Genomic DNA, 26229 nt, shown 5'->3' on the forward strand with positions numbered 1-26229 from the left:
AACAAGAAAATTTCTAAATCTTAATACCATCTTTTACTTTCATATCTTAGGTAATAGCACTTTCCTTTGATCTCAGTTCTGATAACAAAGTAAATTATAGTTTTTGTATCAAAGTACCAAATACCCCACAGGGAAAATTTAAAAACTGACTTGAGGCTGGGATTGTGACTCAGTGGTAGAGCACTTGCCTAGTATGTGTGAGGCACTGGGTTTAATTCTCAGCACCGCAGAGAAATAAATAAATGAAGGTTCATCATACAACTAATAAAAATATTTTTTAAAAAATAGTAGGCCACCTCCCTTACTTGCAAAGCCTCAAAGGCCCCCACACTACCTTACAGGAATCAGTCATGAGTAGGAACTTGGGATGTCAACAAGAAAATCATCTTATTTCGTATATACATGTCCAACTATTTAATAGATTATTAAATATTTTCCCAATACAGAGAAACAGAGTTAAATCACTTTTCAGATCTACTCTGAAAGATCACAATAGCTCTGCCTACTCTAACTAATCTAAAGAAAGACGTATCTTCAAGAGGAAAAGGTTCTAGACACTCACTAGAATTTTTCTGATCCCAAAGTTCAAATCAAATGAAATCTCTCAACAGAGATGGAACACCAATGTTTGGCAGAAAGAGACTTTAAAATTCTAAGACAAAAAAGTCACAGTGAAAGTCGTAAAAATGTATAAGGGGTCTGGGGATGCAATTCATTGGTAGAGCATGCACTTAACATGCACACAGCCTTGGGGTTCAATCCCCAGCACCCAAAAAAGTAAAATAAATTTGAACTGTTTCTAGGCTGGACACAATGGCACCTGCCTGTAATCCCAGCGTCTCTAGAGGCTAAAGCAGGAGGATTGCCAGCCTCAACAACTTAGTAAGGCCCTAAGCAACTCAGTGAAACCCTGTATCTAAAAAAAATAACACAAAAGGGCTGGGAATGTAGCTCAGTGGTTGAGTGCCCCTGGGTTCAATTCCTAGTACAAAAAAAAAATCTTTCTATAGAGCTACTCATCATAGAATGCAAATCAGCTCCATGCCAAAGCCACCACTATGGCTTCCTCAGGCTAAATTTTAGCTAATAACCACCACAAGATTTGTAAGATTGAAGATTAGAGTACTACACTTGCCTCTGACCCATTATCAAAATCAAGTACTATTTGGCACCTGACCACCAAGCAATTCACTGCAACCAAGCAGCAGCTACAAACACATTTCCAGATGCTTTACGTACAGACAGTAAAAGACACTAGACATTTTTCCTTTCCAGTCCTAGGAATCTACAATACAAAAAGGAAAAGAAAATGTGCCCCTTCATATTGTCAAAGCTAAAAACAAACTTCAAATCACAGTGCTTTAAAGTCTTCAAAAAAGATGTTGCATAAGTCCAAGGAAGATGATTATTACATCTATTTTCAAAGCCTGTGTCAATTATCTGTTTTACCAAAAGCATTAAAAGATTCCTGGATTTAGACAGCAAAATTACACAGAGTAGCTACATACTCATAATTAATATTTCCTCCCCACCCACACATTCTAAGAATCAGGGGGCTTAGGGATTTAGCTAGAAAAATGGAGTCACACAAGGCCAAAGTTATTATCATCAGTCAACATTTAATACTAGGGAAGAGAGGGGAGTTAATCAGATGAAAGACACATCCTAATTTAGAATCCAGACCAAAGCTAGACACACTAAAATAGTCTGAATACAAAAGCAATGCTAGGGGAAGCCTAAGAAGTTTGCCATGGAGACGTGAGATATCACTAATGGTTGAGAAAGAATTCTTCTAAATCAGGGTTTTCAAATTTGCCTGAAGATAAAATACATTTAAAGGATTTCTTTGTGTGTGTGTGTGTGTGTGTTTTGTGGTGCTGGGGATTGAACAAAGCCTTGTGCACGTGAGGCAAGTACTCTACCGACTGAGCTATATCCCCAGTCCATATTTAGAGGATTTAAAACACAAAGACAAAAATAGTTGTAGGCCCTAAGCCACACATACTAAAATCAGAAAATTTCCAAGAGATCTGATATTCTACATATTAAAGAAGCACCTTAAGTGATGCTTGGTGTTAGGAAAACCTGGAAAACACTGTAGAAAAGGAGTATTACTATCAACTGCGCAGACACTGTGGTGACTGAATGGACATCAGCAAGAAAAAGCTGATGAATGTGTTGGTTAAACATGATAGACTAAATGCATTTATCAATGTTCCCTCATGAAAACACCAGTAAAATGACAGCAAAAAGTCAGGCATGCTGGTGCACATCTGTAATTGCAGCAATTTGGGAGGCTGAGGCAGGAGGATCACAAGGTTGAGGTCAGGTTCAGCAATTCAGTGAGGTCTTAAGCAACTTAGCAAGACCCTGTCACAAAAAAGAAAATTAAAAAAGGTCTGGGGATGTAGCTTAGGGGTGCCCCTGGATTCAATCACCAATATGAAAATTTAAAAAAACAGCAATAGCAAAGAGATTTTTTCTTTTGAAAGATACAAACCTAAAAAAAAAAAAAAAAAAAAGGCAAAACAATGAACTAAGGCTGTAGCTCAGTGGCAGAATGTGTAGTACTTGGCATGCACTTTGAGGCCTTGGGTTCAATAAAACCAAAAAAAAATTAAAAACCAAACAACAACAAAGAAAATGGGGGGGGGGGGATTGGGGAGATAGCTCAGTCAGTAGAGAGCTTGCCTTGTAAGCACAAGGCCCTGGGTTCGATCCCCAGCACCCAAAAAAAAAAAAAAAAAAAAAAAAAAAAATGGAAAAGAAGATGTCAAAAAGTTTTGAAAGTTGGAATGTAGATATACTAGGAAAAAATAACTTCATAGAAGCCAGGCATAGAGGCACACACCTGTAATCCCAGGGACTCAGAGCCTAAGGCAGGAAGATCAAAAGTTCGAGGCCAGCCTTAGTCAATTTAGCAAGACCCTGTTTCAAAACAAAAAAAATTAAAATGACTGGGGATATAGCTCAGTGGTAAAGTGCTCTGGGTTCAATTCCCAGTACCAGGCCAGCATATCGACGCCTTTTTTGAGAGCAGATTGCTCACTGTCAGGCGTCTATCATCCGCCATTTTTCTGCCTCTCGCCCGTCCATCGCCTGCCTTACTCCATCCATCACCCAACACCTCCAGATCGTCCAACAACAGTCAGTAAACTGATCACCAACCGCCAGTGGAGAACCAGCTGCCTGCTGCCTGCTGCTGCCTGGAAGTTCACTGTTACAGTACCTGCAGGTTTGATTACACGTGGCTGCCGCCATTTTGAGACAACAGCCAGGCCCCGTAGGACCCCTGGCCGGACTGACTGAGCCCCATCTCCAGGATCCCTCAGCCCAGTACCAAAAGGAAAAAGAAAAGACATTTAGAAAAGGCTCAGAAATTAGAGGTGCCTGGTACAGCAGGAAGAGAGGATGTAGGAGGGAATAATACAGAAAGATTGGCTGAAAGTCTATAAAATGAACAGATTCCTCTATCTTCTCCGCATGCTACCACTTGGAAGATTGAGAAAGTTGAACAAGAGAGCCTCTGAACCAAGAGACCGGTCACAGCTAAGACAGAAAAGCCACAATGAAAATCAAGTAAATATCTAACGACTCACCCAGTGAGACCTCTCCTTCCTCCCCAACTCATCTTCTTGGCTCCAGAATCAGCAGTTGTCAGACACAATCAAACACCTACCACAGGCCTATACTCTCTAGGCAAGAATCCTCTGAGCAGCCTGCTAATTCACCCTAAGGGAGTGCCCAAGACTTGATGAGCCAGGGGCCCATAATCTGAGCTTTTTTAGTGCCTCAATCTTAAAAATAGAGACAAAAATTATCAGATATTTGAAGAAAATCTCTGATAGGAAAGACAGAATCAAAGTAAACAAACAATTTCTGATGGTGTGCAAAAATATTTATACATAAAATTCAGACACTAAGCCAGGCACGGTGGCACATGCCTGTAATCCCAGCAACGCAGGAGGCTGAGAAAAGAGGATCAAAAGTTCAAGACCAGCCTCAGCAACTCAATGAGACCCTGTCTCAAAATAAAAAATAAGGGGCTGTGGAGATAGCTCAGTTGGTAGAGTGCTTGCCTTGCAAGTATAAGGTTCTGTGTTCAATCCCCAGCACCACAAAAAATAAAAAAATAAAAATAAAAATAAAAAATAAAAAGGGGTTGGGAGTGTAGCTCAGTGGTTAAGCACCCCTGGGTTCAATCCCCAGTACAAAAAAAAAATTTTTTTTTTCAGAAAACAAAAAGAGTACTTGGACATTTAAAAAACTGGTAGCAGATATAAAAACTACAGAGCTGGGCACAGTGGTACACACCTCTAATCCCAGCAACTTCGGAGGCTGAAGAAGGAAGATCACAAATTCAAGGCCAGCCTCAACAACTTAGTGATGTCCTAAGCAACTTAAAGAGACCCTGCCTCAAAATAAAAAATAAAAAAGGGTTAAAGCTATAGCTTAGTGGTAGAGCACCACTGGGTTCAATCCCCAGTACCAAAGAGAGAGAGAGAGAGACAGAGAGAGAGACAGAGAGAGAGACAGAGAGAGAGACAGAGAGAGAGAGAGAGAGAGAGAGAGAGAGAAAAGAGACTTGAAAGAAAAAGCTAAAAAAAAAAGCTCCTAAAAATCCAATGAAAGAAAAAAGTGAAAAACTGGTGAGGAAAAAAAAATAAAATAAAGTAAGAGGACCAGCCTAGGAGTTTCACCATCTGGATAAGGGTTCCCAGGAAGAGAAGAGTGATAATTATCAACAGGGAATACATTATCAATACAAGAAATCATACAAGAAAATTTCCCTGTATAGGTGAAAATAAGTTTTAAGATTGAAAAGGACCACTGAACACCAAGCATGAGGAGTTTTAAAATATCCACTCTAAGCCACAATATCATTATATTCAATTCCAGGGATAAAGACAAGATCCTAAAATTGTCCAGAGGGGGGAGGAAATGTCATTAAAAAAAAAAAAAAAATTAGAATAGCATCAAATTCCATAATACCACAAAGTAAGGGCTTATAATTTTTAAAAAACTATAACATCCAACATAAAATTTTATATCTAATCAAAGTACCAACAACTGTTGAGGGTAGAAAGGAGACAATTCAGACACGCAAAGTCCTCCCTTATTTGACACTTTTTCATAAAGTCTCTAGAAAGGGGGATCCACTAATATGTTTGAATGTAGTAAGAAGAGATTTATACTTCTGTCAGAATTTAGAGATGAATTAGTGTTTGATATTCAGTAAACCAAGCGGGGGCGGGGGGGGGGGGGGAAGGAAGGAAAGAATGAATGACAATTGTTACATCTCGGGGAAAAGTGTACAAGAAATTAAACATAACCTTGGTACACATCATCATTAGATTGAGAGCTAATTTTCTTTTTCTTCCCCCCTCCCCTTCTTTATAACATTCACTTCTACTCCCTTCTAGACTCATTTGAAGACAAAAGGCTAAGACCTGGAAACTACATTTCCCAGAATTCTCTGTCAGTGGGCTGTGATTTAAATTCCACCAAGATATGGATGATGGAAGAAAGGCAGATGCCATTATTGCCCTCCAATAGCAATGGGCAAATGTGTGGCCTCAGAGAGAATGCAGATGTGTGGTTTGCATTGTTTCCATCGTTCTCCTATAAACTGCCTGCTTTGGTGATTACGGTAGCTCAGATTATTAATTCCTGAATTCTTTGCAAGATGGCTTTCCCCGACATGTTCTTCTAGCCTTCCAAAGATTTTGTAAACAACTTTTTTTGTGTGGGAGTGGGGGTACTAGGCATTAAACTCAGGGGTTCTCAACCACTGAGCCACATTCCCAGCCCTATTTTGTATTTTATTTAGAGACAGAGTCTCACTAAGTTGCTTAGTGCCTTGTTTTTGCTGAGGCTAGCTTTGAACCTGAGATTCTCCTGTCTCAACCTCCCAAGCCACTAGATTACATGAGTGCACCACGTACCCCGCTGATTTTGTAAACATCTAATACCCTCTTTGAAATACCCAACAATGGCTTATTTTTCTGTCTGAACCCAGCTATAAAAATATCCAAGATACTGATTTGATCAAGATTATGATATATCTGCATTAGAAGGATAGCAGGAAGGGTGAGGGTGGGTATCAATGCAAGAATGCAAAATCATAGCTAGGCACAGTGGTGCACACCTATAATCCCAACAACTTGGAAAGTTGAGGTAGCCTGGCCAACTTAACAAGATCCTATCTCAGAATAAAGCTTAAAAACTGGCTGAGGAAAAATAAACATAAAAAAATTACAATGCAAATCTTCTCCTATAGTACAACTGAACAGATAATATATATGAAGAGAAAAATCAAGAAAAGGCCAGGCACGGTGGTGCACACTCAATGGCTGAGGCAGGAGGATCACAATTTGAGGCAAGATGGGCCAACTTCATAAGAACCTGTCTCAAAATAAAAACAAAAAAGGTCTAGGGGTGTGACTTAGTGGTAGTGCACCCCTGAGTTGGTTGGGAAAGAAAGAACAGAACAGTATAAGCATGCCATGTAGAAATGTAGAGAGAATATACATCAGGGAAAAACAAGTGTATTAAAAGTGGTTGAGAACAAGGAGAAATGAAATAGTTGTTTTGTTTTTATTTTTGTATGATAAGACTTATAGGGCTAAGATTGTGGCTCAGTGGTAAAGCTCTTGCTTAGCACATGTGAAGCACTGGGTTCGAAAATAAAATAAAATAAAGGCATCTACAACTAAAAATATTCTTTTCAAAAAGACTAGTAGTACTATTTGACTCTTAAAACTACGTATTCTTGGGGCTGGGGTTGTACCTCAGTGTTAGAGCACTTGCCTAGCGCAGGTGAGAGCCTGGGTTTGATTCTCAGCACCACATAAAAAGAAATAAATGTTAAATTAAAAAAAAAAAAAGCAACTATGTATTCTTAGCCAGGCGTGGTGCCACACGCCTATAATCCCAGCGACTCAAAAGGCTAAAATGGGAGGACTGCAAATTCAAAGTCAGCTTCATCAATTTAGGAGGCCCTAGGCAACTTAGCAAGACTCTGCTCTAAGATGAAAAACATAAAAAAGGGCTAGGAATGTGGCTCAGTGGTTACAAGCCCTTGGGTTCAACTCCTGGTACCAAAAAAACAAAACAAAACAAAACAAAAAACCCTATGTATTCTTACTATTTTAACAAAAAACATTTAATTAGTAAAACTCTCAAAATCCTAACACTATACACAAAGCCACCACATAAGCTGATTGACCAAAATTTCATAAAAAAAAGTCAATGCTGAATCTGTTACAGTGAAAAATAAGGAAAGTAGAAAATTTAAACAAAACAATAACAACAACAACAAAATAAAAGGCCATTGTCTTCTATTTAGAACCTGGGTCTTGACTTAACTCTATGGAAACAGTTTGCCTGAAATAACCTAAATCTTTGCCACAGCCTGAGTGTAACTACACAAAGATCACTAACCTCAGAGCTTAACTCTCTAAAAGAGGTCAAATATGTGAGCAATGTAAGAAATCATGACAAAGCCAGGAATGATGGCATATGCCTGTAGCTAGGGCTTGGGAGACTGAGGTCAGAGGATCACTTGAGCCCAGGGGTTCAGGGAAGCCCCAGGCAACATAGTAAGACTCACTTAAAAAAAAGTCGTGCCAGGTGTGGTGGCGCACCTGTAATCCCAGTGGCTCAGGAGGCTGAGGCAGGAGGATCACGATTTCAAAGCTGACTTCAGCAAGAGCAAGGCACTAAGCCACTCAGTGAGACGCTGTCTCTAAATAAAACACAAAATAGGGCTGGGATGCTGGGATGTGGCTCAGTGGTTGAGTGCCCCTCGAGTTCAATCCCCAGTACCCACCCCCCACAAAAACAATAAAGTCATGACAAAAATTAACTACAAAGGTAAGCACAAAAACTGAAGGATGAACTTCCAAATTAATTACCCCTTTTGGGGTCTTGTTTTAAAGCTATTAACTGCTAAGACACAATCAATATCTGTTGTTAAAAACGTCTTTAGAAATTCTAAGAAACTTAGATTAAAATGTTCTTACAAGGCTGAAACTTATCACTGACAAATATAATGGCTCTCTTCCTCCAAGCTAGCCATGTCTCATATTACTAGCCTCTAATCTCTGTGAGAACATCCATCCTTCTTTTGCAAATGAAGATGTAAAAAAAGTAAGAGTTAAAAATCAGCTGGGCTGGGGCTGTAGCTCAGTGGCAGAACTCTTGCCTAGCACACGTGAGACACTGGGTTCGGTCCTTAACATCAAATAAAAATAAACAAAATAAAGGCATGTTGTCCATCTACAACTACAAAATTTATTTTTTTAAAAAAATTCATATAGAAAAATTTATATAGAAAAAAGTCAGAAATAAGAAAAAATCCAGTAATGATACTCTTCATTAAGAAAAGGCCTGATGGGGCTGGGGTTGTGGCTCAGTGGTAGCATGCTCTCCTAGCACGAGTGAGGCACCACATAAAATGAATAAATAAAATAAAATAAAAAAATAAAGGTACTGTGTCCACCTACAACTAAAAAATATATATATTTTTTAAAAGACCTGAAATAAAATGTAAGCAGATGCTCCATAAAATGTTGATCCAGACTCCGTGTGGAGAGAAGTGTCATGCCTCATTTCAAAGATAATATATTTAAAGTCCCAACTCACCACAGATAATCTAATAACAAAGCTTGTGACTTTCACTGTCAAAGAGTCTCTTCTCTCTCATCCTAACACCCTTAAGACATCAGAAACACAGATGTTCCTTCCTGAAAAGTTAGAAAAATGTGTACATTTTCATTCCTGAACATCAGTGATAGGCTACTAAATCAAGTCTACTTTTAAGTTATGAAAACAGGATAAGCTGATTCAGTTACATAAGAAAGGTACTAAATCAAACAGAACCATCTGGGCTTTGAATGCTGTAATTTCCAAACAAAAGTCAATATACTTGCAAATAAAAATGATTTTATATATCCAGAGTTATAATGGTTCCAGATAAAAAAAGTTTTCATATATTCAGTTATAATAGACCCTGGGCTACGAATTCACTTGTCCAACAAAATGTATGCATCATGTTAAGACATACAGCCTAGATGACAGGTATATCAGAGTACATATTCAACAGTTTTAATAAAGAACATCCGTGTTCTTTTCCTAGTACCATGAAGATTGCAAAAAAGTCAATATTCCCTAGAAACAAATAGGTTTTCTGTTTCCTAAATAGCAAAATCTAGCAAACTGGCAATCCCATCATTCTCCATAATCTAAGAACTGTTACCCAACAATCCTGTCTCCAGACCAGTTTCTAAGATCCCAAAGTTGTAAGACTCAATCCAGTCAACTAAGTTGGATCTGCAGGACCTGAGAGAAAACAAGATCAAAAGAATAGGCTTTATCCAAGAAAATTCTCATACAAAGCATGCTCTACTGCACAAGCATCAAATTTCAGATTCTTTATTATACTAATGGCTTCACTATTAACACTAATAAACTAAAATTTGTGGAAAGAATCAACAGAAAAAAATCTTTAGAGGTCGGGCTCAAAATTCACTGTGCTATTTATTGATCCTTTTTTTAGGAAAGCCCACATTTCCTGACCTTGCCTCCTCTCCATTTCTCACTCCCTAAGCAATTTCAATTTCTCAAAATATCCACATTCTTTCCCCCCTTCAGGACCTTCACCTAAACCATTCCCTCCACCTAGAATTGTCTTTTGCCCTACCCTTATCCTTAGATTTCAGCTTAAAAATCAGTTGCTGGGCTGTGGTTGTAGCTCAGTGATAGAGCACTTGCCTAGCATGTGTGAAGCACTGGGTTAGATTCTCAACACCATATACAAATAAATTAAATAAATAAATAAACAAATAAATGTCCATCAACGACTACAAAAATGTGGGGAAAAAAAAAAAAAAAGAAAGAAAGAAAAAGTCAATTGCTCAAAGAATCCTTGACAGGCCTTCTTACCCAGCCAACCTGGGCTGGAATTCCTGTTACCTATCTGCACAGCATTGACAGCAACACTAGTTAGTTACTTGTTCAGTGGAGGTCTTCCCCACTAGACCATAACTGCCACAAAGGCAAAGACTAAATCAGTTTGCTCTCTGCTATATCTTCAGCACCTAGCATAGTCCTTGGCACACAGTATGGACTCAAAAATTTCTGTTAAACAAATGAATAAGAAACATCAAAGGGGGAGGCAGTTACTCAGAAGGTGAGGCAGGAAGATAGCAAATCTGAGGTCTGCCTCAGTAACTCAGCAAATATCTCAAATTGGGAAAAAAAAAAATTAAAGGCTGGATATGTAGCTCAGCAGTAGTGCATCCCTGGGTTCAATGCCCAGTTTCAAAAATGAAACATCAAAAAAAAAAAAAAAATCAGCTTGAACAATTGTACTCCCCCTCTACCCCCATACCAGGGATTGAACCCAGTGTGCTTTACGACTGAGTTACATTCCCAGCCCTTTTTATTTTCTTTTAGTGAGACAAGACCTCACTTAGTTGCTGAGGCTGGTCTCAAATTTGTGATCCTCCTGCCTCAATCTTCTAAATCACCAGGATTACAGGCATGAGCCACCATACCTGGCTGAGCAATTCTACTTCTAAGACTTGACCCTTACAGATACACTCACATACTCATAGGGCCAAATACATATGGTTATTCACTGGAGCATAGTTTGTGATAGCAAAAGACTGGAAACAATTTGAAGATCTGTCAGTACAGGGAAGGTGTCAAACTCATTATTGTTGGTAGGGAACAATGGTCAAAGAAAATTCAAAACCAAAAGAGCCTGGCATGGTGGCTCATGTAAATAATCCCAGCAACTCAGGAGGCTGAGGGTAAGAGGACAGTACGTTTGAAGCCAGCCTTAGCACTTTAGTGAGACCCTAAGCAACTTACCAATATCTTGTCTCAAAATAAATAACAGGGGCTGGGGATGTGGCTCAATGTTTAAGTGCCCCTGGGTTCCCTGGTACTTTATCCCCCTCCCTCCAACCTGGTACTTAAAAAAAAAAAAAAAAAGATGCATTACCAGTGTGCTACACCTGGTCTTTTTTTTTTGGGACTGGGGATTGAACTCAGGGGCACTCAACCACTGAGTCACATCCCCAGCCCTATTTTGTATTTTAATAATAAACAGGGTTTCACTGACTGGCTTGGTGCCTTGCTTTTGCTGAAGTTGGCTTTGAAATCATGAACCTCCTGCCTCAGCTTCCTGAGTCACTGGGATTACAGGTGTGCACCTCTGTGCTCAGCATGGTCTTATTTTTTTAAAGCAAGGACTATATACATTTGCTTTACATATAGATGGTATCTCTAGAAAGGATTTTAAGAATATGGTATTAGTTGCCACCAGGAAAATGCATTGGACTGATGGGAAGACAAGGGTAGAATGTATATCTGGGTTGTGTATTATACCTTTTGAATTCTGTGCTGTTTAAAAATAAAATTTGGGCTGGGGTTGCAGCTCAATGGTAGAGCACTTGCCTAGCATAGGTGAGGCACTGGGTTTGATCCTCAGCACTACATAAAAATAAACAAAATAAAGGTATTGTGTCCATCTACAACTAAAAAAAAAAAAATAATTAAAACCTTTAAAAAAATAAACATAAAATTTGCAGCTGGGCATGGTGGTACACAACTGTAATCACAGCAACTCAGGAGGCTGAGGCAGGAAGATCACAAGTTCAAGACCCTGTATCAAAATAAAAAATAAAAAGGGCTGGGAGGGCTGGGGTTGTGGCTCAGTGGTAGAGCATCCCTGGGTTCAATTCCCAGCACCAATCAATCAATAAAATTAAATAAATAAACTTTGCTAAAAATAGTCCTGTCCTTATTTCTGAGACAGTGATAGACATAGTTTAAATACCTCATACCTGAGTCTTAGATGACAAACATCTTACCTGCCTGATGAGTACTGGGAGGGCAGAAGTGAAAACAGAAAAAACTCACTTATCCTGAAATCTCAAACATACTACCTCATACTAGATTGTACTACTTCAGAAGAAAATTCCATTTTTTAACAACCAAGTGTCCCAATATGAATACATATGGAGAATGTTTTCAGAATCAGAAGGGATTAATAGCAGGGGTTTTTAAAAAAGGATTATTAGATTCAGTGTTTTCATAAGCATAGAAAGTAGGTCAGTGAATTGGTACTGAAGAAATATCATAAATACTGACAAAAACAAATTATTTTCACTGAGGAACTTCAAAATCCAAATGAAGTTTATTTGAATCCACCAAGTTTAAGAAACTATAATAGTTCTAAAATCCAATTATAAGAATACTACATAATGTATACCACATTACTTACATATACAGATCTACCAAACTTTAAGAGACTTTTCAGGAAACAAAGATTTGAAACATTAAACATAACTCCAATCCATAATCAAAGCCCTGGACCATATCAAAACCTTTAGATTTGAACCTGCATATCAGGAAAAGAATACTCTGGACTAAGGATGGCAGGAAAAATCTGAATCCAAAGCTAACAAGAGGATTCATTTGGGAGTTATCTGCAATATAGGGCCACTGTCATACATTACAAGAAAAGATCTTCAAAATCCATCCCAAGATCTAGCAGAAACAAGGTAATCTTTAGCTAATTATCCCCTGAAAAACAAAAGGGTTTTTACAAAGTAGGCAGTCAGTCATTCCAAATTGTATTAACTTTAGGAGCCAATTCCTGGTTCCCCATTTGATAACTTACCTCCATGGATTTTCTGCATTCTAAGACAAAAATCTTAAGAGGTTTAAAAGTGACACAGACATTAAAGACACTACACCTCAGTTTTTTCTCTACTAACATCATAAAGTTTTATTTAGCATTTTTCTCCCTCCTGTCTTTCTTTGCCATACTGGGGTTCATACCCAGGGCCTTGTACATGCCAAGCAAGCACTCTATCACTGAGTTACATCACCAGCCCTTTTTATTTTGAAACAGGGTCTCGCTAAGTTGTCTGGGCTGGCCTCAAACTTGCGATCCTCCTGCCTCAGCCTCCAGATTAGCTGGAATTTCAGGTATGCACTACCATGCCCAGCAATTTAATGTACCTTCTTAGAAAATATCAAGAAAGGTTTAGGACTGGGGTTGTGGCTCAGTGATAAGCACTTGTCTAACATGTGTGAGGCACTGGGTTCGATTCTCAGCACCTCATATAAATAAAGGTTCATCAACAACTAAAAAATGTATTAAAAAAAAAAAAGTTCATTGGCAAATGAAGTTGTAGCTCAATGGTAGAGCACATGCCTCATATGCACATAGCCTTGGGTTCATTCCCCAGAACTGCAAAAAATAAAAAGAAATACACAAAATAAATGTTCCTAAGCTTAGCCTGTAAGGTTCCTTTGTCTCAAAGGCTTGGGAATGATTTGGGGGTGGAGGCTGGAAATATTGTCTTTCTTCCTCAATGCCCTAGACTTGCAAAGCTAGGCAAAGGCAATGATTCTGCATTTAATCATCAGATGAATAAGAAACAGATTTGAATTTAGGAGAAAAATAAAGGATTGCAAGAACATTCAGTAAAGAGTGCTGCCTCTCTTTTCTTGCAGAGCAGCTCTCAGGATCTGCCAATGAACCTCATTTTGACATGGAACGCCCCATCCACTCTAATCCGGGCTCAAGAGACAGTCAGTCAACCGGAACTCTGCCAACTTCTGCTTGGGAGCTGTGTGAAGAACAGTAGCAACAAGAGCCTACTTTGAGAAGGAGATCAACAATCACACTCAAGAAGAAAAGAAGTTATTTGGCAAAGTGATGCATGTTGCCAAAATGTTAGTCACAGATTCAAAGTCCTGGTTTGTGTATCTGCAACTATTCTTTGCTTTGACAGAGTCCATTCTTTGGCCAGGAAACCCAACACAGCTTCTGTCACCCACCCCATTTGAAGCAGTCAAGAATCCTTTCAATTTGGTGGTATCAAACTGTGACACAGACAAGATGTCCACCAGAGGCTAAAAAGGGGGAAAATAAGTAATCTGCCATTTTCCACTTCATACTAGCTCAAGCAATGGGAAAATGGGACAGGACAGGAAAAATTGAAAAACACTATATTAAAGAAGCAAGCTATACCAAAAGCTTCCTAGGAGCTCTGAGCCTCCATAAGTTATCTCAAAACCCTCTTAAAAATGAACCAAGATATGGCATATACCTGTAATCCCAGCAACTCTAGAGGCTGAGGCAGGAGAATCACAAGTTCAAGATGAGCCTCAGCAACTTAGTGATGTCCTATCTCAAAACAGAAAATAAAAAGGGCTGGGGACATAGCTTAGTGGTAGTGCGTGCCTGGGCTCAATCCCCAGAACCCACCAAAAAAAGAATAAAGAGCTCAGAGGCAGTATACTTACCTAATATGCATGACACTTTGGGTTCAGTCCCCAGGAGGTTAAAAAACAAAGTTACACTGAAGGTTGAAAAATCAGCATAATATTACACAGGTTTTTACCCAAATAAGTACAGATACTCCACAGCCTGCAGCTCTTCCTGGAGTGGGTGTGAAGGCTACGGTTTACCAAAACAGCCTGAACCAACAGCCTGTTGAATTTCAGAAGTACTTCAGAGCAGTAGGAAAATAAGACTAAAGTGCACCAGAGACAACCAGAGAGCACAAGAAGTCAAGAAAAAACATTCAAAAATTTTCTCTTCAATAAGACTCCTCTCTTCCCTTCTTGAAAGTCATCAGTAAAACCTGAAAACCCCACTGTTCTCCACTCCTTCCACCCTCCCCAGGAATTCACCTTTGTGCCGACATCACAGAGCTAATCAGTACTAACTAGGGTAAACACCATTCTGATATCAAGTGGGAGATAGAATCAGAAACTACCCCTTCTTCAGCAAATCTACCTCAAACCTCAGAAATGCCAAGACTTTCAGCAACACTTCTAGGCTAAATAAGTTCACCTATGGGCAAAGTGCAGAGAGAATTATGCCTAAAGAAAAAAGTTAACACACTCGGGATTTTGAAGAATTAACAATAAAGCAGGGATATAGCTCAGGGGTAGAGTGGGTTGTCTAGTATGCATGAGGCCCTGGATTCTATCTCCAGTACTATAAAAATAAAAAACAAAGGCAAAACAAACTAACAAAAAAACAGTAAAGCAACTAAAAGGGTCCAGAAGCACACTCATCCCTACCAACTGAAAACAAAGGCACAGGCAATGACTAGATTTAGGCATAAGTCTTGATTGCCTAATACTATTTTTCAGTGAATTCTCAAAGAGCTCATGGAAAGTCAGCATCTGTCAAGAATAAAATACTACATTCTCCTAGTCTCCATCAACTGACCTCGTTCATTCCCAACTCTAACGTCCTTATCTTCATTTTGATGGTAGCCAATACAATGTAACAAAATAATATGAAATTTTTGACTATAAAAAGCGGACATTGGGAGCTAGGAATATAGCTCAGTTGGTAGAGTGCTTGCCTTGCACATACAAGTCCCTGGGTTCAATCCCCAGCACCACAAAAAAAAAAAAAAAAAAAAAAAGTTGCCATTGGGGCTGGGGTTGTGGCTCAGTAGTAGAGCACTCACCTAGCACATGTGAAGCGCACCACATAAAAATATAAATTAAATAAAGGTATTGTGTCCATCTACAACTAAAAAAAATATGTATATTAAAAACATTTGGGGAGGGGTAGGGTGGGGGGGGAGACGGTGGAATGAGACAAACATACCCTCGGTAAATGTATGATTACACGAATGGTGTGACTACATCATGTACAACCAGAGAAATTAAAAGTTGTACTCCATTTGTTTACAATGAATGAAAATGCATTCTGCTGTTATGTATAACTAGAACAAATAAACAACAACAACAAAAAAGCATTTGGGGCTGGGGTTGTATATTGGTGGTAGAGCACTTGTCAAGGCCCTGAGATCAATCACACTACTGCCAAAAAAAAAAAAGGATTTAAAAATTGAACATGCATCAAATCTAAACTAACTCTTTCCTGGCAATATATATATTGTACATATATACATATATTTTATATATATATATGCATACACACATTACATATAATAATGTGTGTGCATATATATATAAATGTACACACATTATGTGTGTATATATATACATACATATGTATACAAACACACACACATACTCATACACACATATACATACACAAGAGGAAGAAATGGAGAAAACTGTCTTCCAAATAGCAATATCTCAATCTTGTTTCCAGAAATCACTTTATAACTACTTCAACATCTCTTCAACAATCTTTTAGAGAAAGTGATGAACCAGAACTATATTACAAAGGGGAAAAAATAGTTTAATGATTTGCCTCAAAGTTAATGAGTAAAGCCAGAGGGGTGCTAGAACAGCTTTTATTCCCTAAGCTCTCTTCTGGTTAATGAAAGGAGAAAAAGTTGTGGAAAACATTCAATATGTCATTCAGAAACCAAAACTTGAGTCAAAAATAACAGAGGCTGGGCAAAAAAGAGATGGGCCCTGGAAGAGCCCAAAACAGTATTTTTCAAGTCCCTTTAAAAATATGAATTCCAGTAAACCAGCTTCTTCCAACTACAATGTCATCTTTTCAGAATTTTCCTTCCTGATCAGCAACTCGATCACACACAACGCCCACCTTTTAGCACGTTAAAACTGCCATGTCCCCTCACTTCTCATCACTCCAACATGAACCCCTCAACTCCAGGTGCACCAAAGCGTATCTCAACATTTCTCAATCCAACCTTTAACTCAATTCTGATTGCCTCTTAACTAATTTTCTCAAGATTCTCTCCAATGTAAGCAGTTTCTCGAACCATCCTCCCAACCATGACTTTTCATCTAAATCAATTCTCGAAATGTCACTTTGGCCTCTTCACCCAAAGCATCCTCCTAATTACCTGTTCCCAACAGGTCCTCCCTTCCCATCTCCCTTTTTGCGCACGGTTACCTCGTTCTTCGCTGCGAGTTTCCGTCTTACCTCACCCAAACCTTCAAGATCCTTTATTTCCTGTCTTTCAAAAACCTTGCCCATCTTTGCAGTTCGCACTCGCCCAGTACCAATTCCTGACCACTCCTCCTTAGATGCCCCACGCCCCCTCTCTAGCTTCTCCTGACCCAACCCCCAGTGTCCAGATCCCGCCCCCAGAGCCCCTCTCTCCCCCTCAGGCCCCTCCTCCGGTGCCCCCTCTCTCCTCAAGCCCCGCCCAAAGCCCCCTCCCGCGATTCTCCCTCCCACTCAGGTCCGCAGGTCACCTCAGCGATGGACTCAGTCGTCCAGGCCTCTTTCCGATCTGGTCGCAGCTGCTCCGGGAGCGAATCTTCCGCCACCTCTGCTCCGGTTTCGTCTTGTCCCGCTCGCCCCCCAGCAAGCTCTCTTTCTCGCCGCCGCCGCCCCTTTTGCCAACCCGGAAATGGATCTGCTCCCACCGTCCCCAGCGTCCGCGAACAAAATGGAGGCGGGGGAAAAAGGAGGAGGGAGCGGGGAGCGAAGAGACGCTAAACGCATGCGCCTCTAGAAAGCCTGCCCCCTGCCGGCGCACGTAAAGACGGAAGTGGCTGGATCGGTCGCCATTTTGAGAAGGTCTCGAGAACTCCGCTTAGCCGCTAAAAGCGGGATTTGCATCTTTGACTGCAGTTGAAACCACCTGGAGAACTTCAGATAGCTACTGATGTCAAGGTTCTAATCCCAGAGATTCTGATTTAATTGGTCGAGTACAGCCTAGATCGGTACTTTCAATGCGCGTGATTCTAACACATTACCGAGGTGGAGAACCCCTCAGCTAACGTGTTTCTTCGAAAATACACACACACACCCCTCCCTCCCCCATTAGTGTTCTTCCCTAATCTTGAGAGACCGCCTCAGCTAACCTTGCAAGGGCCCAGTAGGCAAGCTGTGATTGTCATGGCAACAAAGAAGCCACCAGACCCTAACAGTATCTTTCGTGGACCAAGCGTTTCCCAGTTTCAGGGATGAGGGGTGATGCTGCGGAATCCTTCAGCTGCTTGAATCAGTGACAGAAATCCTTTGCCCTTCCTGGCGCAACTGCTAACTCCGTGGCAACTGATTGAGGATTTCTCCTGAGTCCACCCCCAAAAGCATTTTGTCATTGCAGCAGATCCCACTGATTTATATCCTCAAACTGCTCCTTGGGTCAATTCTATTCCCAGGCTGAATCTGAAGTAAGAGACAGGATTGGGAATTAGTCCGTACTACTTAAAGGGCTTCAGCCACCCTGTCTGTAAAAGTGATGCATAGTGCCTGTCCCTTCTGTCTCTTAGGGTTGTTGGAAGTCTCAAGTCAAGTAATGAGTGGGACAACACGTTATAAGCCATAAGTTGTTATTATTTTTGTTTTCCTTCTGTTTCACCATGAGTAGTTCTGGACCCCACCTACTAGTCAAGTCAATGTCTCATTATGTACCTGATGTGCCAGGTACCAGGAGATTGATACAGAGGTGAGTAAGCCTCTGCCCTCAGGAACTCACCATGTTGGTGGGCAGACTGGCATGTAAACAACCAGCTGAGATACAAGTCAGCATGGGATTAAGTGCCATGGGGACATATATGCTGTGGGACATCAGACAAGGGAGTAATTAATTCCTGATAAAGAATGAGAGAAGATTTCATAAATCATTTTGAACTGAACCTTAAAGGATGACTAGAATTTTATTAATATTCAGAGAAGCAAGGAACACATTCCAGACATAGAGATCGATGGATGCAAAAGTAGATGTGCAGGTATCTACTTCTGCATGCTTGAAGGTGAGGTAATGTGGGAGTGGATCCTAACTCTTTGCTGGAGCCTCCCAGATCTTCAACCTCATGTTCTACCTGTACCCTCCTTAATCACTTTTATGTTGTGTGGACCTATTGGTAACCTTTCACCCCAGAACCTTTGTTCTGTCTATCCTCTTTAATTTTTCAAGCCTTAGCTCAAATGCCCCCTCTCCAGAGGGCATCCCCTGCCCACTGCAGCTAATGTAAACCGCTGCACTCTGTAACATCACTCTATGATAAGAGCAGTCACTGTGGTGAAAACAGGGGCACATCACTTGGGGAGATAGCAATAGACTTCATGAAGAAAGAGCTAAGTAAGGCCATTGCCCTTTTTCTGAGTGAGACCTGATGGATTGATAGGAATTAGAGTTTCAAGGAAGGGAGGGTGAAGCATTCCAGGGAGAGTATATGCAAAACAGGAAGAATCATGCCTTTTTCCAAGAAAAGCATTTTGATGTGATGAGAGCTCGAACTTAAGGGAGAGACAAGAAATTGGGTCAAAGATGTAATCATGTAGTATGACTTTGTGGGTGTGCACGTGTGTGTGTGAGGTAGTAGGAATCGAAACTGGGAGTACTCTACTACCAAGCTACATCCCCAGCCCTTTTTTGTTTGTTTGTTTGTTTGTTTTGTTTTAAGACAGGGTCTTAGTTGCTTAGGACCTCACTTAAATTGCTGAGGCTGACCTTGAATTTGTGAACTTTCTGCCTCCTAAATTGCTGGGATTACAGGCACATCCACAATGCCTAGCAAGGTCAGACATTAACACCGTGTGCCAGGCACTGTTATAACTTCACACGTCATAACTCTTTCAGTTCTCATAAAACCTTTCTGAAAACACACACACACACACACACAAAAAAAACCCTTCTGAAGTACATAATATTACCCCCTTTTACAGATGAAGAAACCAAAACTCAACAATGTTAACCATCTTGTCTGGCGGAGTGGGGGGTGTTGAGGAATGAAGGGATATGGGGGAGGGGATTGAACCTAGGGTCTTACACATGCTGAGCACAGGCTCTACCACTTAGCTACACCCACAAGGTCAAAAAGTTAACCATCTTCTCAACTCAGAGCAGATCAAAGACATAGGCACTAGAACAGAGACCCTGAGTCTAATAGAAGAAAAAGTAGGCTCAAATCTTCACCATGTCAACTTAGGATCTGATTTCCTTAACAAGACTCCTAAAGCACAAGAAGTAAAATCAAGAATCAATAAATGGGAGGGATTCAAACTGCAAAGCTTCTTCTCAGCAAAGGAAACAATCAGTAATGTGAAGAGAGAGCCTACAGAGTGGGAAAAAATCTTTACCACATGCACCTCAGATAGAGTATTAATCGCCAGGATATATAAAGAACTCAAAAAACTTAACACCAAAACCAAAACAAAACAAAACAAATAACCCTATATCAAGGCAATAAATAAGCTAAGGAACTGAACAGACACTTCACAGAAGAAGAAATACATCAACCAACAAATATATGAAAAAATTTTCAACATCTTTAGCAATTAGAGAAATGTAAATCAAAACTACTCTTAAGATTTCATCTCACTCCAATCCGAATGGCAATTATCAAGAATACAAACAATTATAAATGTTGGCAAGGATGTAGGAAAAAAGGTACACTCATACATTGCTGGTGGGCAAATTGGTGCAACCATTACGGAAAGCAGTATGGAGATTCCTCAGAAAACTTGGAATGGAACCACCATTTGACCCAGCTATCTCACTCCTCAGATTATACCCAAAGGACTTAAGACCAGCATATTACAGTGATGCAGCAACATCAATGTTTATAGCAGCTCAACTCAAAATAGCTAAACTATGGAACCAACCTAGGTGCCCTTCAACAGATGAATGGATTAAAAAAATGTGGTATGTATATACTATGGAAAATTTACTCAGCCTTAAATAAGAATGAAATTATGGCATTTGCAGGTAAATGGATGGAACTGGAGAATACCAGCTAAATAAAATAAGCCAATCCCCCCCAAAGAAAAGTTCAAATGTTTTCTCTGATATGTGGATGCTAATTCACAATAGGGGGTGGGACTGGGAAAGAATAGAGTTACTTTAGATTAGGTAGAGGGGAATAAAGGAAAGGGAGGGTGTATGGGGGTAAGAAGGATAGTAGAGTGAATCAGACATTATTAACCTATGTACATATATAACTATCCAACCAGTGGGATTCTACATCATGTACAACAAAAAGAATGAGAAATTATACTCCATTTACATATGGTGTATAAAAGTGCATTCTACTGTCATGTATAACTAATTAGAACAAATTTTTTAATTTTTTTTTTAAAGTTAACCATCTTGCTCCAAGTCACATGCCTACAAAATAGCAGAAGTATCTCCATATTTCAAACTCTTAATGCTCACATCAGTGAATCTGTACCCTCCTGGACTCAATGACTCCATTTTGTCTTTTCTTTTCTTTCTTTCCTTTTTTTTGACATAGTCTCACTGTGTTGTTCAGGCTGATCTCAAACTCATGGAAGTAGTTGGGACTACAGGTACACTGCCACACCTCGCTTCAATACACCTTTTTTTAAAACAAATACTTAACTCTACTACCCAAAGTGAAATTAACAGGCAATATAACTTACCTGGATACATCATTTTAAAGCAGATCAATATAATTTTTCTGGCTATTAAAAAAAAGACAAGGGCTGGGGTTGTAGCTCAGTGGTAGAGCACTTACCAAGCATGTGTGGGGAACTGGGTTTGATTCTCAGCACCATATAAAAACAAATAAATAAAATAAAGGTCAATTAACAACTAAAAAAAAAAAAAAAGACAAGAAGAAGGCATTTCAACATGTAAATGCTTGGGCGCCCCTACACTGGAAGTTAGAGAAAAGCAGGAAACTACCCACAATCCTAGAATCACTAAGAATGTGATAGGGACAAATACGGACCTACTAAGGAGTGTTGGACTAGGCAGCATTGCCATTGTTCTGACTTTCCAAAATGGCAAACAACTCTTGGTGAAGTTCAGAACAAGACAAAACAATTTACATAGTGGTTGCATTCCTGGAAAAGACAAGTTATATTAAATATGTGCAAAAAGCATTTCATGTCTGTGCTTTCCTTTTCAGGCTAAGAATCTAGAAGACCATATCCCTAAAAACAACTAAAATCCTGGATAAAACTTTCTTTTAAATCTTAACTGCTGGGGCTGGGGTTTGTTGGCTCAGTGGTAGAGTGCTTGCCTGTCTTGTGTGAGGCACTGTGTTCAATTATCAGCACCACATGTAAATAAAATAAAGGTTCACTGACAACTAGAACAAATATTTTTAACAATTTTAAATGCTTTGATGCACTGCCAGGTGCAGTGTCTCATGCCTCTAATCCCAGCAGTTTGGGAGGCTGAGGTAGGAGGATTGTGAGTTCAAAGCCAGCCTCAGTAAAAGTGAGGTTCTAAGCAACTCAGTGAGACCCTGTCTCTAAATAGAATTCAGAATAGGGCTGGGGATGTGGCTCAGTGGTCAAGTGCTCCTGAGTTCAATCTCTGGTACCAAAAAAGAAAAAAGTAAGGAATTTTCAGGGCAAAACAGAATAAGTAAAGGCAGGGGACCAAGATGTAAATGGAACACTGAAGCAGGCTTTTGTTCTGAGGGTGCTTGCCTAACTAGGTGAATTTGAGATTTTTGTCAATGTCTCAGGGGAAAAGGGAACACCTCAGAACCACCTAAACAGGGGGAATTTAGCAAGAGTTTCTCCCTCCATAAAGGTGGGACTCAAAGGACTACCTCCTTATAATAAAGGTAATCCAAAAATAAACTTGTCCTATTCTGCCTTGATATAGGGTTACTGGAGATAGATTCTAGGACCAATAATTACAAATAGGCTTTTCACATAGTACATCCAGCAGGTTTTCCAAAACCCAAGATAATTCTTGGTTATATGGAACCATCCCTTGTATTGCAACACTCTAAAATTCCTGATCAAATTCCAGGAGCATATCCTTTTTATTGAGAAGGATAAAAACTCAAATTTCCAAAATGTCCCTATGGAGAACCATTGCCCATGCTATACTGTCAAGTTGACAAGGACCAGTTTCTGAAAGACTTTATTATCCATTGTGAAGACTTAGATTTTACCTAAAGGGCAGGAGGGAAACCACTGAAAACTATAAGCAGAGAAGTACTGGGACCACTTTGTACTCTAAAAAAATCCCTCTGACTGCACAGAGGATGGATTAGATGGAGCCAACATGGAGGAAGGAATGCTGGGTTGAGGCAGCTGTGGAAGTCCCAGGGAGAGATGACAGTAATCTGTACTGACTAGCAGTGGACGCTAGGTTTTAGAGGCAGAGCTGCCTGTCTGCTGAGCTAGAGGATACTTAGTTCTTGCCACTGTTTAGTTATCTTTCACTAGCATGAGACCTTGGGCAAGTTATTCCAATCTCTACCAGTCTCAGGGTCCTCATCCACAAAATGGAGATAAGACTAACTGGAATGTGTCCCAAGTGTTAGTGCACATGGAAAGCTTGCAGTAGTCTTAGCCATGATCAATAGGCTATTAGCAGTAGAGATGGAAAGCTCTAGAGATATTTAAGAAATGGAATGTGGGGACTGAAGAGAGGGAGCAGTCAGAGATGATGGCTAAGCTTCTGGCTTGAATTCCTATGTGGTAGTGAGGTTAAAACTTAGCTGGAAAGAATTTAAAGGAAGTGGGGTTGGGGTGGTGAAGGAACCTGAGTAACCTGGTGGGATGCTCAAGAAGAGAGGTTTAGTAGACTGCTGGATGTCTGATTCTATAACTTAAAAGAGCAATCCTAGCAATTTGGGTCTCATAAGCTGGTAGCTGGTCTCCAAAGGTGGCTTTCAGGGCCTGGGGTTGTAGCTCAGTTGTAGAGCACTAACCTAGCACATGTGAGGCACTAGGTTCAATCCTGAGCACCACATAAAAATAAATAAATAAAAAAAGGCATTGTGTAAAAATATTTTTTCTAAAAATGTGGCTTCCAGTGAAGCAGAATTCCAGGTACCCATTGACTTTGGGCTGGCTGGAGACTCCCTTTAGCCCCTGAGATGCAGCAAAAGTAAGGCCATCCTCGGTCCAGAACTAAGCCTTAAGAAGACCTGGCAGCTTCAACTACTGTGTTCTCAGGACCTTTAGGCACCCTTATGAGAAATTAGCTATTCTGTTTTGCAGACCATCTGGAAGAAGAGACCTTGGCATTGAGAGAGAGAAAGGTCCAGCCATCCCAGCAGCCCAGCTCTTCCCAAAAGGGCAAGACACACATGAGCCAGTCATCCTAGAAAGTCTAGCTCCAGACAGCTTCTGACAGCACCATGTGAGAGACTAAGTAGAATCATCCCCTGGGCCAAGTGTTGGACCTGTAGTCCCAGCAACTCCAGAAGGCTGAGGCAAGAGGATTGCAAGTTTAAGGCCAGCTTCAGCAACTTTAACAAGGTCCTCAGCAAGTTAATGAGACCCTGTCTCAAAATAAAAAATAAAAAAGACTGGGGATGTAGCTCAGTTGTAAAGTGCCCCTGGGTTCAATTTCCAATAAATAAATTTTAAAAAAAAGGAAAGAAAAGAATCATGCAGCTGAGCCCTCAAGAGTCCAGAGAATCATTGGAAGTTATAAAATGGTTGTTGTCTTTAAGCCACTCAGTTTGGAATAGTTTGTTATGCAGGAAGAGCTCCCCGAACAGAAATAAAATAATAAAATCTCAGCTCGGAATTATACAGAGAAGAGAAGAGGGCTTAGGTGATAGCCAAGGAACTAACTACACCTGTTAGGGAGCAGGCTGAGGCACATCTGTAATCCCAGCAACTTGGGAGGCTAAGGCAAGAGGATCACAAGTTTGAGTCAACCTCAGCAACTTAACCGAGACCCTGTTTCAAAATTAAAAATATAAAAAGCTGGGGATGTAGCTCTATGGTACAGCACCACTGTGCTCAATCCCCAGGACCACGAAAATAAATAAATAGAAGTAAAATATAGGGGCTGAGGTTGTAGCTCAGTGGTAGAGCACTTGCCTACCATGTATAAGGCACTGGGTTTTATCCTCAACACCACATATAAATAAATAAAATAAAGGTCCATCGATGACTAAAATAAATATTTAAAAAAATAAATTATAAAATTGCTCTGGGTGTAGCTCACTGGTAAAGGGTCCCTGGATTCAATTTCCAGTACCACCAAAAATAAATAGATAACTAAATACCTCCAAGAAATATAAATTCCTCTTCTCTATGTGGTGAACTAGTCCCATCCCCAGGTACTATGAGAAAGTAATTATGGTGGTGACACCTAGTGGAAGACAAGGGCACTGCCCAAATTCCTCACTCTTCTCTCTAGCTGCACCCCATCAAGAGGGTACCTTATTACACTGCTCTTCTGACCACTCCAGATCATTTTCACCCTTAGTTCATTGCTGAGCAGCCTAGGAGCTGCTAGGCTACTGTACAAGCACATCCTCTATTCTCCGAGCCTCAGCCCACAGAGCCCTTTAACTACCACCACTTGGGTCTTAGGCAACTCTCTAAACACAGGTTAGGTAAAGAAAGGGATAGAACAAGTTAGTTCTCTCAGCCACAGCCACCTGCAGCAAAGTGGACAACTTTCAGCTGTTCAGTCTCCCAGGATTTACAGAGCTTGAGCTGTATAGGCTGTATAGTCAGAATGAACTGGCTTTGAATCCTTGCTAGTTGTGAAACCTACTGTATAGGCTGTATAGTCAGAATGAACTGGCTTTGAATCCTTGCTAGTTGTGAAACCTAGGACTGGGAACTTGGCCTCTACCTCCGCTTTTAAAAAAAAAAAAAAAAAAAAAGAATTTTGAGAATTCAATTCTTCATCTGGAAAGTGGAGCCAATAGAACCAACCTCAAAGGTTACTGGGAAGATTAAATAAGAGAATGCACACAAAGCCAAGCACAGAGAGTGGCAACTTTTGTCATCACCCTTGAGAAGTGGGTAACAGATGAGTCTGAGAGTGGCTGAAATGGGGTGGGGTGAGAATAACACTTATCACTTTGTCTGATCTCCTGGGGAAGAGGGACAACAAGGACTCTGTCCCCACTTGCTCAAGGAGTCCTTCAGTGAGATGCCAACACCCTTTGAGGAGGGCAAAAACTGCTCAGCCTCCACACTTCTAGCTCCCCTAGTGACCAGTCATATAGGGCAGAAGCAGCTCTCCATACTAAAAAGACCCAGTTCCCAAGTGCTTTTCAATGCTTCATCCCTAACGTTCCACTTCCATGCTTTCACTACCAAACCCTATCCCTCCTTTGAGGTCTAGGTCATCTCTTCCAAGAAAAAGTATCTTATTCTCTCCTTCTGCTCATCCCCAGGCCATCAGTGATCCCCTTGGCTTAATCCCTAGAGCACTTATCTTGTGTCTTGTCCCTCTCTTCTGACTCCCATTTCAACCAACCTCATTTATTCACTCAACAACTATGTATTGAACATCTTCTCTATGCCAGATATGATCCTAGTGCTAGATCATAAACAAGACAGACTCATGGAGCTAACATTCTGGTGGG

The 26229-nt window shown here is 40.3% G+C and overlaps 1 protein-coding gene across 4 annotated transcripts in view; it reads right to left on the reverse strand.

Moving 5' to 3' along the window:
- Positions 1-17401, reverse strand: part of WIPF2 (WAS/WASL interacting protein family member 2) — a 39583-nt gene extending 22182 nt beyond the window's left edge. Inside the window, exon 1 of one of the 4 annotated variants that reach the window (XM_079132906.1) lies at positions 17194-17401. The gene's annotated coding sequence lies outside the window, so the exon portion shown is untranslated. Of the gene's footprint in view, positions 1-16838; positions 16858-16888; positions 17021-17193 lie in introns of those variants that run through there. The other 3 variants (XM_079132907.1, XM_079132908.1, XM_079132909.1) reach the window with 3 other exon arrangements.
- Positions 17402-26229: the final 8828 nt, after the last annotated feature.

Source organism: Sciurus vulgaris, assembly GCF_902686455.1.
Source record: "Sciurus vulgaris genome assembly, chromosome: 3".
Taxonomy (NCBI): Eukaryota; Metazoa; Chordata; class Mammalia; order Rodentia; family Sciuridae; genus Sciurus; species Sciurus vulgaris.